Here is a 12872-nt window from a genome sequence, read left to right as displayed (position 1 = left end):
CTGCGTGTGGTGCTGAAGCCGGTATTCATCCCTTCTTCCCAGCAGCGTTTGCTGGAAAGAAGGAATGAATAGTCTTTTTTTTTTATTTATTTTTGTTTTTAAAATAAAGTTGCCGGTAATCTGCCCCCTCCCACCCCCTGTGCTCCCCCCCCCGCTGGCATTAAAATACTTACCCAGCTCCCTCGGCGCTTACATCCTCTCAGCGTCGCTGCTTGTCCTGTATGAGCGGTCACGTGGTGCCGCTTATTACAGTAATGAATATGCGGCTCCACCCCTATGTAAGTCTATGTAGCCTCATTCTCCGTCTCAGTCTTAGACCTCATTCAGACGTCTGTGATTTCTTACATACGCAAAATAAAAAAAAACGATCTTAGTGTCATCAGTATTTTTCATCCGATTTTCATCAAGTTTTCGTGTTTTTTTTTTCGGTGACACATATGTGAACGGCTCTATAGATTATTGTAGCCATGTGTTCCAGCTGTCAGACCACACAAGTATGTGAAAAAAGGATGTCTGAATGAGTTCCCATACTGGTGAAACAGCCCCACATAGTAGACGCTCTGTGAACCGCCATTCCTGCAGCGCGGTCGTGTGGGACCGGAGTGGTGCCGGAGACCAGAAAATACGGTGATGGGTAAATAGTTTAATACTGACACACCGTCACCTAATTAGACTTGATTGCAGAATACACATTTGATGAGGCTTCTTTAAGCTGAATGAGTCCATAGACTTTAATAGGTCAGATGGATGTCATTTTTTAAAACACTTTATTGAAAAAAGAAGGTTTATTATACTTTTTAATACTCACAATTCCTGAAAATATAATGTTGAGGCTATACATTCAGTAAAGTGTAAACAGAAACCAGTAGTAAGGGCCATAAAGTTAGGCCATACGAAGGGAACATTTTTCTTTGGAAATGGCCAAAAATCTGTAGAAAAACGCTGATGTGTCTCTGAGCTCCATGAAACTCTTGAGTCCCGCTGTCATTTCACTTAAAATTGGCTATGAATGTCTGTGTATTGCTCACGGGTACCAGTAGGAACCAAAAATGTTACCGTATTCTTGGAGTTTGTCTACAAATGCTACTTATGGCTGCGCAACAATACAACTACATATGTGACAATGAAATACTTTCTTACAAGATGTCACCTAATTACAGGAGATGTTTTATACAGCAATGTTCCTGGATGGGTAACATGAAGAACAATGTCTGTGCGGCCATATACCACATCCCATGTTCGGGCTGCTGTCACCTGGACAAAAGTTTAAAGTACGGTATGTATTATTTTGGAATCAGTTTTCTTTTACACATTTTGCAGGGCTATACACTGGCACACTTTAGTTAAAAAAAAAAAAAAAAAAAATATATATATATATATATATACAGGTCCTTCTAAAAAAATTAGCATATAGTGTTAAATTTCATTATTTACCATAATGTAATGATTACAATTAAACTTTCATATATTATAGATTCATTATCCACCAACTGAAATTTGTCAGGTCTTTTATTGTTTTAATACTGATGATTTTGGCATACAACTCCTGATAACCCAAAAAACCTGTCTCAATAAATTAGCATATTTCACCCATCCAATCAAATAAAAGTGTTTTTTAATAACAAACAAAAAAAACATCAAATAATAATGTTCAGTTATGCACTCAATACTTGGTCGGGAATCCTTTGGCAGAAATGACTGCTTCAATGCGGCGTGGCATGGAGGCAATCAGCCTGTGACACTGCTGAGATGTTATGGAGGCCCAGGATGCTTCAATAGCGGCCTTAAGCTCATCCAGAGTGTTGGGTCTTGCGTCTCTCAACTTTCTTTTCACAATATCCCACAGATTCTCTATGGGGTTCAGGTCAGGAGAGTTGGCAGGCCAATTGAGCACAGTAATACCATGGTCAGTAAACCATTTACCAGTGGTTTTGGCACTGTGAGCAGGTGCCAGGTCGTGCTGAAAAATGAAATCTTCATCTCCATAAAGCATTTCAGCCGATGGAAGCATGAAGTGCTCCAAAATCTCCTGATAGCTAGCTGCATTGACCCTGCCCTTGATGAAACACAGTGGACCAACACCAGCAGCTGACATGGCACCCCACACCATCACTGACTGTGGGTACTTGACACTGGACTTCAGGCATTTTGGCATTTCCTTCTCCCCAGTCTTCCTCCAGACTCTGGCACCTTGATTTCCGAATGACATGCAAAATTTGCTTTCATCAGAAAAAAGTACTTGGGACCACTTAGCAACAGTCCAGTGCTGCTTCTCTGTAGCCCAGGTCAGGCGCCTCTGCCACTGTTTATGGTTCAAAAGTGGCTTTACCTGGGGAATGCGGCACCTGTAGCCCATTTCCTGCACACGCCTGTGCACGGTGGCTCTGGATGTTTCCACACCAGACTCAGTCCACTGCTTCCTCAGGTTCCCCAAGGTCTGGAATCGGTCCTTCTCCACAATCTTCCTCAGGGTCCGGTCTCCTCTTCTCGTTGTACAGCGTTTTCTGCCACATTGTTTCCTTCCAACAGACTTACCATTGAGGTGCCTTGATACAGCACTCTGGGAACAGCCTATTTGTTGAGAAATTTCTTTCTGGGTCTTACCCTCTTGCTTGAGGGTGTCAATGATGGCCTTCTTGACATCTGTCAGGTCGCTAGTCTTACCCATGATGGGGGTTTTGAGTAATGAACCAGGCAGGGAGTTTATAAAAGCCTCAGGTATATTTTGCATGTGTTTAGAGTTAATTAGTTGATTCAGAAGATTAGGGTAATAGGTCGTTTAGAGAACCTTTTCTTGATATGCTAATTTATTGAGACAGGTTTTTTGGGTTATCAGGAGTTGTATGCCAAAATCATCAGTATTAAAACAATAAAAGACCTGACAAATTTCAGTTGGTGGATAATGAATCTATAATATATGAAAGTTTAATTGTAATCATTACATTATGGTAAATAATGAAATTTAACACTATATGCAAATTTTTTGAGAAGGACCTGTATATATATATTTAACAGTAGATACTTAAAACCACACATCTTGTTATTTGCTGGAAATTAATATGCAGTGTATCTATAAGAGGGAATAACTGATTGTCATAGAAGATCTGGGCTGCATTGTCATGTGCAAAATTAGAAATGACAAATTGCTGGTATTATTCTGTCCTTATTATCCGCTGGTAATATTCTGTTCTATAAATACTAATTATGAGGCTGTTTCTAATCTTTATTTGTTAAAAGCTCACATTAATAAGCAGCTATTTCATATGTACCAAATTCTGGTAACCAAGTCACTTTCTAAGTCTACATACATATAGAAAAATATAGATGAAATTATGATACCAGTGAGATTAAGGAAAAAAAACATATACACCCTACAAAAGAAACATGACTATTCTAGAAAATTCAGGCTTCACTGCAGGTAAGAATACTATGCAATTATTCACAGTAAACTGAGAAACCGAGCTATACATGATGGAATCTCCATCCTTTAGAGCTGCATATATCATGTCCGTCTACAGTCAGAGAAGCCAAATATGATATTGATAGACAACAAAATAGCTTGTGACTGTTTCATCAAGCAATTTGGGAAGTGTCATCTTTGGTCAATGGACAGCCGAGGCTTTTTTATTGTAATTTTTATGCAGAATTTAACTAAAATGTCAGTTGGAAAATGATGGAGGAAATCATTTCATTGTTTGAAATGGGACCTTTCCCAACAGTTCGGTGCAATTTCCTCATCAGACTGATCTTTTTGGGTATGTTTCCACTGTCAGTATTGGCAGCGCTTTGGATGCACATGTCCGCTGCGTCCAATGCGCTGCCGGCTTTTGTGCGCCTGGTGATTTCGCATGTGTTCATTGAACCATGCGGAATCAGCGCATCCTACACATTGGATTGTGATATGGACATGCTGCGGTCTAGAAAGACGCACCGCATGTGCATATACGCAGGGAAGCCGGAGGCATCCGTGCACGCATAGTGGAAATGGGATTTCATAAAATCCCCTCCACTATACTGTGACTTCTGACCGCTGTGGATTGGACAATGCGGCTGTACTCAGCGTTCAATCCGCAGCGTTTCCTGACCGTGGAAACATACCCTGAAAGATTTGAATATCAGAGTAGCATTCTTAGAATATAGAATTTAGATGATAAAATGAGGTTATTAGTAAAGACTTTGTTAAGTAAATGAACATCTGACAGTAGAGTCCAATAATAATAAAATTGCATTTCAAACTGCAACATTATTATTTTAGAAAATGAACATCCCGGTAATGCAGACTACGGAAGGCTGAAAAATTACTGATAAACTAATGTAGTAGTGTTAGAAATTGTCATTTAGACGACCTCTTTCTTTGTTAAAAAGGGTGTCCACTACTTTATCATTGATGACCTTAGGATTGGTCATCACTGTCTGATTGGTCGGGGTCCAACACCTGGCACTCCACCAATCAGCTGTTCTTGGTGTCAGCCGCCAGCTGGACCTGCTCAATTATGGAACTGCTCCCTCTCTGATAGTGGCCGTGGCAGGGAACTGCACATCTGCCTCCTATTCAAATCAATAGATTGGACCCCGACCGATCAGACATTGATGACCTATCCTAATCATTCCTAAGAATTATTAAAATAAGCTAAATATGCAGAAAACAAAATCAAAGTGAAAGTGAATGTAAGCCATGTTTGCTTTATTTTTATATGGAAATAATATGAATTTTATTTATAAATGACTTGGAAATAGAACTTCAGAATATAGTAAGATTAAGACAAGAAATCACAATTAACTATAGATATGTGGCAAAAAAAGAGACAAAAAAGAGAAAAAAACACTACATAGCACTTATGTGTACAAGTAATAAAAGTATGACACATAAGAGTGCACAAATACATATATATACCATGCAGCACATAGACATAACATCAAAGCATAGCCTAGTATTGTAGCAATTTATAATATGCAGAAAATTGGAAACATATTTACCGTTAGCTACAAAGTAAGCACTATAAGCAATATCCAGAGTACAGGTGCCTGCGTTCTGGAGCACTCATAAGGAAAGGTCTGCAGTCTGGTTCATGTAAAAATTAGGACACTAAAACTTTCCTTTCATCGAAGGAGAACATCACATATTCAGTGCTCTCAGCCGGCTGCTCTGCCCCCTGAAAAAGCACCTAATAGCATGGCAGGTCTGCCTTAGTGACATCCAATCCCGCTCCCGCGCCTCATCAGACGGGTAGCCATTCTCATTGCCATTCACCTCATTTCCCTCTAAGGCACCTATCTCAGTAGGGAATTGTTTCCACGGAAACTGCAGAAGGAGATCTTTTTCCTCCCAGAAACTATTGCCATGGAAACAGAGCATAATACATGTGATCTATACTGTTGTCATATTCTATACGCACATACAATATATATATAATAATATATGTATTGTCTGTGTATATATATACAGTACAGACCAAAAGTTTGGACACACCTTCTCATTTAAAGATTTTTCTGTATTTTCATTACTATGAAAATTGTAAATTCACACGGAAGGCATCAAAACTATTAATTAACACATGTAGAAATATATACTTAACAAAAAAGTGTGAAACAACTGAAAATATGTCTTATATTCTAGGTTCTTCAAAGTAGCCACCTTTTGCTTTGATGACTGCTTTGCACACTCTTGGCATTCTCTTCATGAGCTTCAAGAGGTAGTCACTGGGAATGGTTTTCACTTCACAGGTGTGTCCTGTCAGGTTTATTAAGTGGGATTTCTTGCCTTATAAATGGGGTTAGGACCATCAGTTGTGTTGAGCAGAAGTCTGGTGGATACACAGCTGATAGTCCTACTGAATAGACTGTTAGAATTTGTATTATGGCAAGAAAAAAGCAGCTAAGTAAAGAAAAATGAGTGGCCATCATTACTTTAAGAAATGAAGGTCAGTCAGTCTGAAAAATTGGGAAAACTTTGAAAGTGTCCCCAAGTGCAGTTGCAAAAACCATCAAGCGCTACAAAGAAACTGGCTTACATGAGGACCGCCCCAGGAAAGGAAGACCAAGAGTCACCTCTGCTTCTGAGGATAAGGTTATCCGAGCCACCAGCCTCAGAAATTGCAGGTTAACAGCAGCTCAGATTAGAGACCAGGTCAATGCCACACAGAGTTCTAGCAGCAGACACATCTCTACAACAACTGTTAAGAGGAGACTTTGTGCAGCAGGCCTTCATCGTAAAATAGCTGCTAGGAAACCACTGCTAAGGACAGGCAACAAGCAGAAGAGACTTGTTTGGGCTAAAGAACACAAGGAATGGACATTAGACCAGTGGAAATCTCTGCTTTGGTCTGATGAGTCCAAATTTGAGATCTTTGGTTCCAACCACCGTGTCTTTGTGCGATGCAGAAAAAGTGAACGGATGGACTCTACATGCCTGGTTCCCACCGTGAAGCATGGAGGAGGAGGTGTGATGGTGTGGGGGTGCTTTGCTGGTGACACTGTTGGGGATTTATTCAAAATTGAAGGCATAATGAACCAGCATGGCTACCACAGCATCTTGCAGCGGCATGCTATTCCATCCGGTTTGTGTTTAGTTGGACCATCATTTATTTTTCAACAGGACAATGACCCCAAACACACCTCCAGGCTGTACAAGTGCTATTTGACCAAGAAGGAGAGTGAGTGGGGGGCTACGCCAGATGACCTGGACTCCACAGCCACCAGACCTGAACCCAATCGAGATGGTTTGGGGTGAGCTGGACCGCAGAGTGAAGGCAAAAGGGCCAACAAGTGCTAAGCATCTCTGGGAACTCCTTCAAGATTGTTGGAAGACCATTTCCGGTGACTATCTCTTGAAGCTCATCACGAGAATGCCAAGAGTGTGCAAAGCAGTCATCAAAGCAAAAGGTGGCTACTTTGAAGAACCTAGAATATAAGACATATTTTCAGTTGTTTCACATCTTTTTGCCAAGTATATAATTCCACATGTGTTAATTCATAGTTTTGATGCCTTCAGTGTGAATTTACAATTTTCATAGTCATGACAATACAGAAAAATCTTTAAATGAGAACGTGTGTCCAAACTTTTGGTCTGTACTGTATATACACTACTCAAAAAATAAGGGGAACACTAAAATCCTACATCCTCGATATCACTGAATTAAATATTCCAGTTGCAAATCTTTATTCAGTATATAGTAGAATGCCTTGAGAAGAATAAACATAAAAATGATCAATCTAAATGAAAAATTTATATCCTATGGAGGTCTACATTTGGAATGATACTCAAAATCAAACTGGAAAATCAAATTACAGGCTGAGCCAACTTCAGTGGAAATGTCTCAAGACAAGGAAATGATGCTCAGTAGTGTGTGTGGCCTCCACGTGCCTGTATGACCTCCCTACAACGCCTGGGCATGCTACTGATGAGGCAGCGGATGTTCTCCTGAAGGATCTACTCCCAGACCTGGATTAAAGCATCAGTCAACTCCTAGACAGTCTGTGGTGCAACATGGTGTTGGTGGATGAAACAAGACATGATGTCACAGATGTGCTCGATTGGATTCAGGTCTGGGGAACGGGCAGGCCAGTCCATAGCATCAATGCCTTCATCATGCAGGAACTGCTGACACATTTCAGCCACATGATACCAAGCATTGTCATGCATCAGAAGGAACCCAGGGCCCACTACACTTGCGTATCGCCTCACAATGGGTCTGATTATCTTATCCCAGTACATAATATCAGTCAGGGTACGTCTGGCGAGCAAATGGAGGGCTGTGCGGCCCTCCAAAGAAATGCCTCCTCACAAAGTTACTGACATACTGCCAAACCGGTCATGCTGGAGGATGTTGCAGGTAGCAGAATGTTCTCCACTACGTCTCCAGACTCTGTCTCATCCGTGAAGAGCACAGGGTGCCAATGTCGAATCTACCAATCTTGGTGTTCTCTGGCAAATGCCAATCACCCTGCACAACCACAATACCCACTTGTGGATGTTGGGCCATTATACCATCCTCATGGAGTCTGTTTCTGACAGTTTGAGCAGACACATTGACGTTTTAGTGGCCTGCTGGAGGTCATTTTGCAGGGCTCTGGCAGTGCTCCTCTGGTTCCTCCTTGCACAAAGGAGAAGGTAGTGGTCTTGCTGCTGGGTTGTTGCCCTCCTACAGCCTCCTCCACATCTACTGGCCTGTCTCCTGGTGTCAGCTCCATGCTATGGACACTGTGCTGACAGACACAGCTACCCTTCTTGCCACAGCTCGCATTGGTGTGCCATCCATGAGCTGCACTACCTGAGCAACTTCCGCCTCATACTACTGTACTGTACCTCTAGGGGTGAGAGCAATGACAAAATGCAAAAGTGACCAAAACAACAGACAAAAGGATGAGAACAGAGAAATGGTCTGTGGTCACCCCTGCAGAATCACTCCTTTAAAGGGGTTGTCTTTCTAATTGCCTATCATTTCTTGAGCACCCCCAAGGGCAGCGGGGTACTCGGTACTGGGTCCTTCGGTTCACAGGGGGATGTCATGGTGGCTGACCCGGTCCGTGGCCCTGGGACGTCCGTATTAAATGGAAAGGTTTTTAAAGGGGAAATGTTCATGACGCCACCTGTGGTATTCGGTCAGGGTGACCAACGCTGCTTTAAGTGGTCCACTGGGGTGATGTTATGGCAGCTAGATGGTATACCTTCCCACAGGTGAAGTGTATCCCCAGGGCTTCCCAGTGTGTAGATGGTGGATGGTGAAAGGCGCAGAGAAGAACGAGGACACAAGGTTGCAGTCTCTTTACCTTTTACTGAAGACTTCTGCATCCTCAGTCCAGAGCACCAGACCACAGGGCAGACAGAGTCCGGCCGGTTTGGAGGCAAATCCAGAGTCCCCTTGTCCAGGTAGAAATCAGTAGCCTTCCTCTAGCACTGTGGTCTTGTAATCCCTTACTGCTAAGCTTCTCATAAGGTCCTCACAGATGTTGTAGATGTTATGCTTCTCTCTGTTTCCCAGATGGATAGGACAAACCCGTATGACCGGTGGCTAGAGGCATTTTACAGGGACTCTATCATGCCCCAGCCTCTAAGGGGTGCCACCTTACCTCCTGGGTGTAGGAGCGGACAGGTAACATGAAACTAGCTGTCGTGCCAGTCTCTGGAGCAAGGCATAAAGGACTGTTGCTCCCTCGGTGTTCCGGCTACAGGGATCCTGCGCCTCAGAAGGAGGCAGCCTGTGTAGGGCAGAACTCCTCCTGGTATCCACTCCTTTGCTATGACTTCTTCACCCTCTCTACAATACAGTTCTCCTTCAGTGTCTCTTTCTAGAAGTTGCAGCACTTAGGGCAGGCACAGCTCCGTGTCCTTCTGTCTCAATTTCTGACAGGCACCCACCCCTGCCAGGGACCAACTACCTGAGCGAAGCTCAGCCAGCAACTCTCTAACTTCCTCCCCAGGCTGCCAGTTTTACCTAAGTGTGAGGAGTACCCTAATAAATAGGAGCATAGCTTACCCTGGTGGCCTGGAGTACGAAATGTGTTGCATGTTTGTGTTACCTGGATGCAGTTGTCCTTCTTTGCCTCCAAACGTAATGTCACTCTCCCCTAGAGGAAAGCGACATTACTACAACAACCAGGACCCTGGGGCGCTGCATTTCTACCTGTTGTCTGTTCCATTTTCACAATAGCAGAAGAAATTGATTCACGATCGATGTTGCTTCATAACTGGACAGATTGATTTCACAGCAGTGTGATTGACTTGGAGTTACATTGTGTTGTTTAAGTGTTCCCTTTATATTTTTGAACAATGTATCTGTATATACAGTTAGGTCCATATATATTTGGACAGAGACAACATTTTTCTAATTTTGGTTATAGACATCACCACAATGAATTTTAAACAAAGCAATTCAGATGCAGTTGAAGTTCAGACTTTCAGCTTTCATTTGAGGGTATCCACATTAAAATTGAATGAAGGGTTTAGGAGTTTCAGCTCCTTAACATGTGCCACCCTGTTTTTAAAGGGACCAAAAGTAATTGGACAGATTCAATAATTTTAAATAAAATGTTCATTTCTAGTACTTGGTTGAAAACCCTTTGTTGGCAATGACTGCCTGAAATCTTGAACACAAGGACATCACCAGACGCTGTGTTTCCTCATTTTTGACGCTCTGCCAGGCCTTCACTGCGGTGGTTTTCAGTTGCTGTTTGTTTGTGGACCTTTCTGTCTGAAGTTTAGTCTTTAACAAGTGAAATGCATGCTCAATTCGGTGGAGATCAGGTGACTGACTTGGCCAATCAAGAATATTGCACTTCTTTGCTTTAATAAACTCCTGGGTTGCTTTGGCTTTATGTTTTGAGTCATTGTCCATCTGTAGTATGAAGCGACGACCAATCAGTTTGGCTGCATTTGGCTGGATCTGAGCACACAGTATGGCTCTGAATACCTCAGAATTCATTCGGCTGCTTCTGTCCTGTGTCACGCCATCAATAAACACTAGTGACCCAGTGCCACCGGCAGCCATGCATGCCCAAACCATCACACTGCCTCCACCGTGTTTTACAGTTGATGTGGTATGCTTTGGATCATGAGCTGTACCACGCCTTCACCATACTTTTCTCTTTCCATCATTCTGGTAGAGGTTGATCTTGGTTTCATCTGTCCAAAGAATGTTCTTCCAGAACTGTGCTGGCTTTTTTAGATGTTTTTTAGCAAAGTCCAGTCTAGCCTTTTTATTCTTGATGCTTATGAGTGGCTTGCACCGTTCAGTGAACCCTCTGTATTTACTTTCATGCAGTCTTCTCTTTATGGTAGATTTGGATATTGATACGCCTACCTCCTGGAGAGTCTTGTTCACTTGGTTGGCTGTTGTGAAGGGATTTCTCTTCACCATGGAGATTATTCTGCGATCATCCACCACTGTTGCCTTCCGTGGGCGCCCAGGTCTTTTTGCATTGATGAGTTCCCCAGTGCTTTCTTTCTTTCTCAGTATGTATCAAACTGTAGATTTTGCCATTCCTAATATTGTAGCAAATTCTCGGATGGGTTTTTTCTGTTTTCGCAGCTTAAGGATGGCTTGTTTCACCTGCATGGAGAGCTCATTTGACCTCATGTTTACTTCACAGCAAAACCTTCCAAATGCAAGCACCACACCTCAAATCAACTCCAAACCTTTTATCTGCTTAATTGAGAATGAAATAACGAAGGGATTGCCCACACGTGTCCATGAAATAGCCTTGGAGTCAATTGTCCAATTACTTTTGGTCCCTTTAAAAACAGGATGGCACGTGTTAAGGAGCTGATACTCCTAAACCCTTCATCCAATTTTAATGTGGATACCCTCAAATGAAAGCTGAACGTCTGAACTTCAACTGCATCTGAATTGTTTTGTTTAAAATTCATTGTGGTAATGTCTATAACCAAAATTAGAAAAATGTTGTCTCTGTCCAAATATATATGGACCTAACTGTACATGTATATATGTATATATATACAGTACTGTGCAAAAGTGTTAGGCAGGTGTGAAAAAAGTGCTGTTAACTGAGAATGCTTTCAAATATAGAAGTGTTAATAGTTAATTTTTACCAATTAACAAAATGCGAGGTAAATGAACAAAAGAGAAATCTAAATCAGATCAATAGTTGGTGTATTCACTCTTTACCTTCAAGAGAGCATCAAAATGACAATTCTTCTAGACACATGTACTTGCACATAGTTTTAAGGGAACTCGTTAGGAAAGCTGTTCTTAACATCTAGGAGAACTAACCACAGATCTTCTGAGCTCCATATTGTTACTCCAAGGACTCCTTGTTCTCCTTTTACTAAAAATAGTCATTTATGACATTGGCTGTATGTTTGGGGTTGTTTTCCTGCTGCAGAATGAATTTGGAGCTAATCAGATGCCCCCCGATGGTATTGAACTATGAATTTGTATCTGCCTGTGGAGCCCCCCCCCCCCTTCGTGTAGGGCAATGGGGTACTCGGTGCCGGGTCCTTCGGTTCTCAGTGGGGATGTCACGTTGGCTGACCCAGTCCGTGGCCCTAGGGGACGTCCGTTGAAAATGAGGGAAAGGTCTTTAAAGGGATAATGTTCGTGACGCCACCTGTGGTATTCGGTCAGAGTGACCGACGCTGCTTAGGGTCCGCTGGGGTGATGTTATGGCAGCTAGATGGCATACCTTCCCACAGGTGAAGTGTATCCCAAGGGCTTCCCAGAGTGTAGATGGTGGATGGTGGATGATGTAAGGCGCAGTGAATAACGAGGACACAAGGTTGCAGTCTCTTTACCTTTACTGAAGGCTTCAGCGTCCACAGTCCAGAGCACCAGATCACGGGGCAGGCAGGGTCCAGCCAGTCTGAAGGCAAATCCAGAGTCCCCTTATCCAGGTGGAATTCAATAGCCTTCCTCTAGCGCCTGAGTGTTGTAGTTCCTCCCTGCTGAGCAACTCGGTGAGGTCCTCACAACTATTGTAGGTGTTAAATCTCTTCCTCTCTGTCCCCCTGACGGATAGGACAAACCCGTATGACTGGTGGGCTGAGGCTTTTTATAGGACCCTAGAGAGGCCCCGGCCCCCACAAGTTGCCACCGTGCCTCCTGGGTATATGGTCGGGCAGCCAACGGGGAATCAACTGTCCTGCCAGTCTCTGAAGTAAAGCATAGAGATCCTTACTCCCTCGGTGTTCTGGCTACCGGTACTGCGCTTCAGAAGGAGGCAGCCTGCTTCTAGCTGGTCTCCCTCTGATATTCCTCTCCTTTTGCTATGACTTCGTTTCTCCGCCACTGCAACACAATTCCTTTTAATGTCTCTTTCTTGGGATGCTGCCGCATGGGATGCAGGCGCAGCTCCATGTACCCTCGCCTTCCGCAGGCCGCAGTCTGGAGCTGGCTGGTACCCACTCCAACCAGCCT

Source organism: Ranitomeya imitator, chromosome 1 (assembly GCF_032444005.1).
Source record: "Ranitomeya imitator isolate aRanImi1 chromosome 1, aRanImi1.pri, whole genome shotgun sequence".
Lineage (NCBI taxonomy): Eukaryota > Metazoa > Chordata > Amphibia > Anura > Dendrobatidae > Ranitomeya > Ranitomeya imitator.
This window is presented reverse-complemented; position numbering follows the sequence as displayed.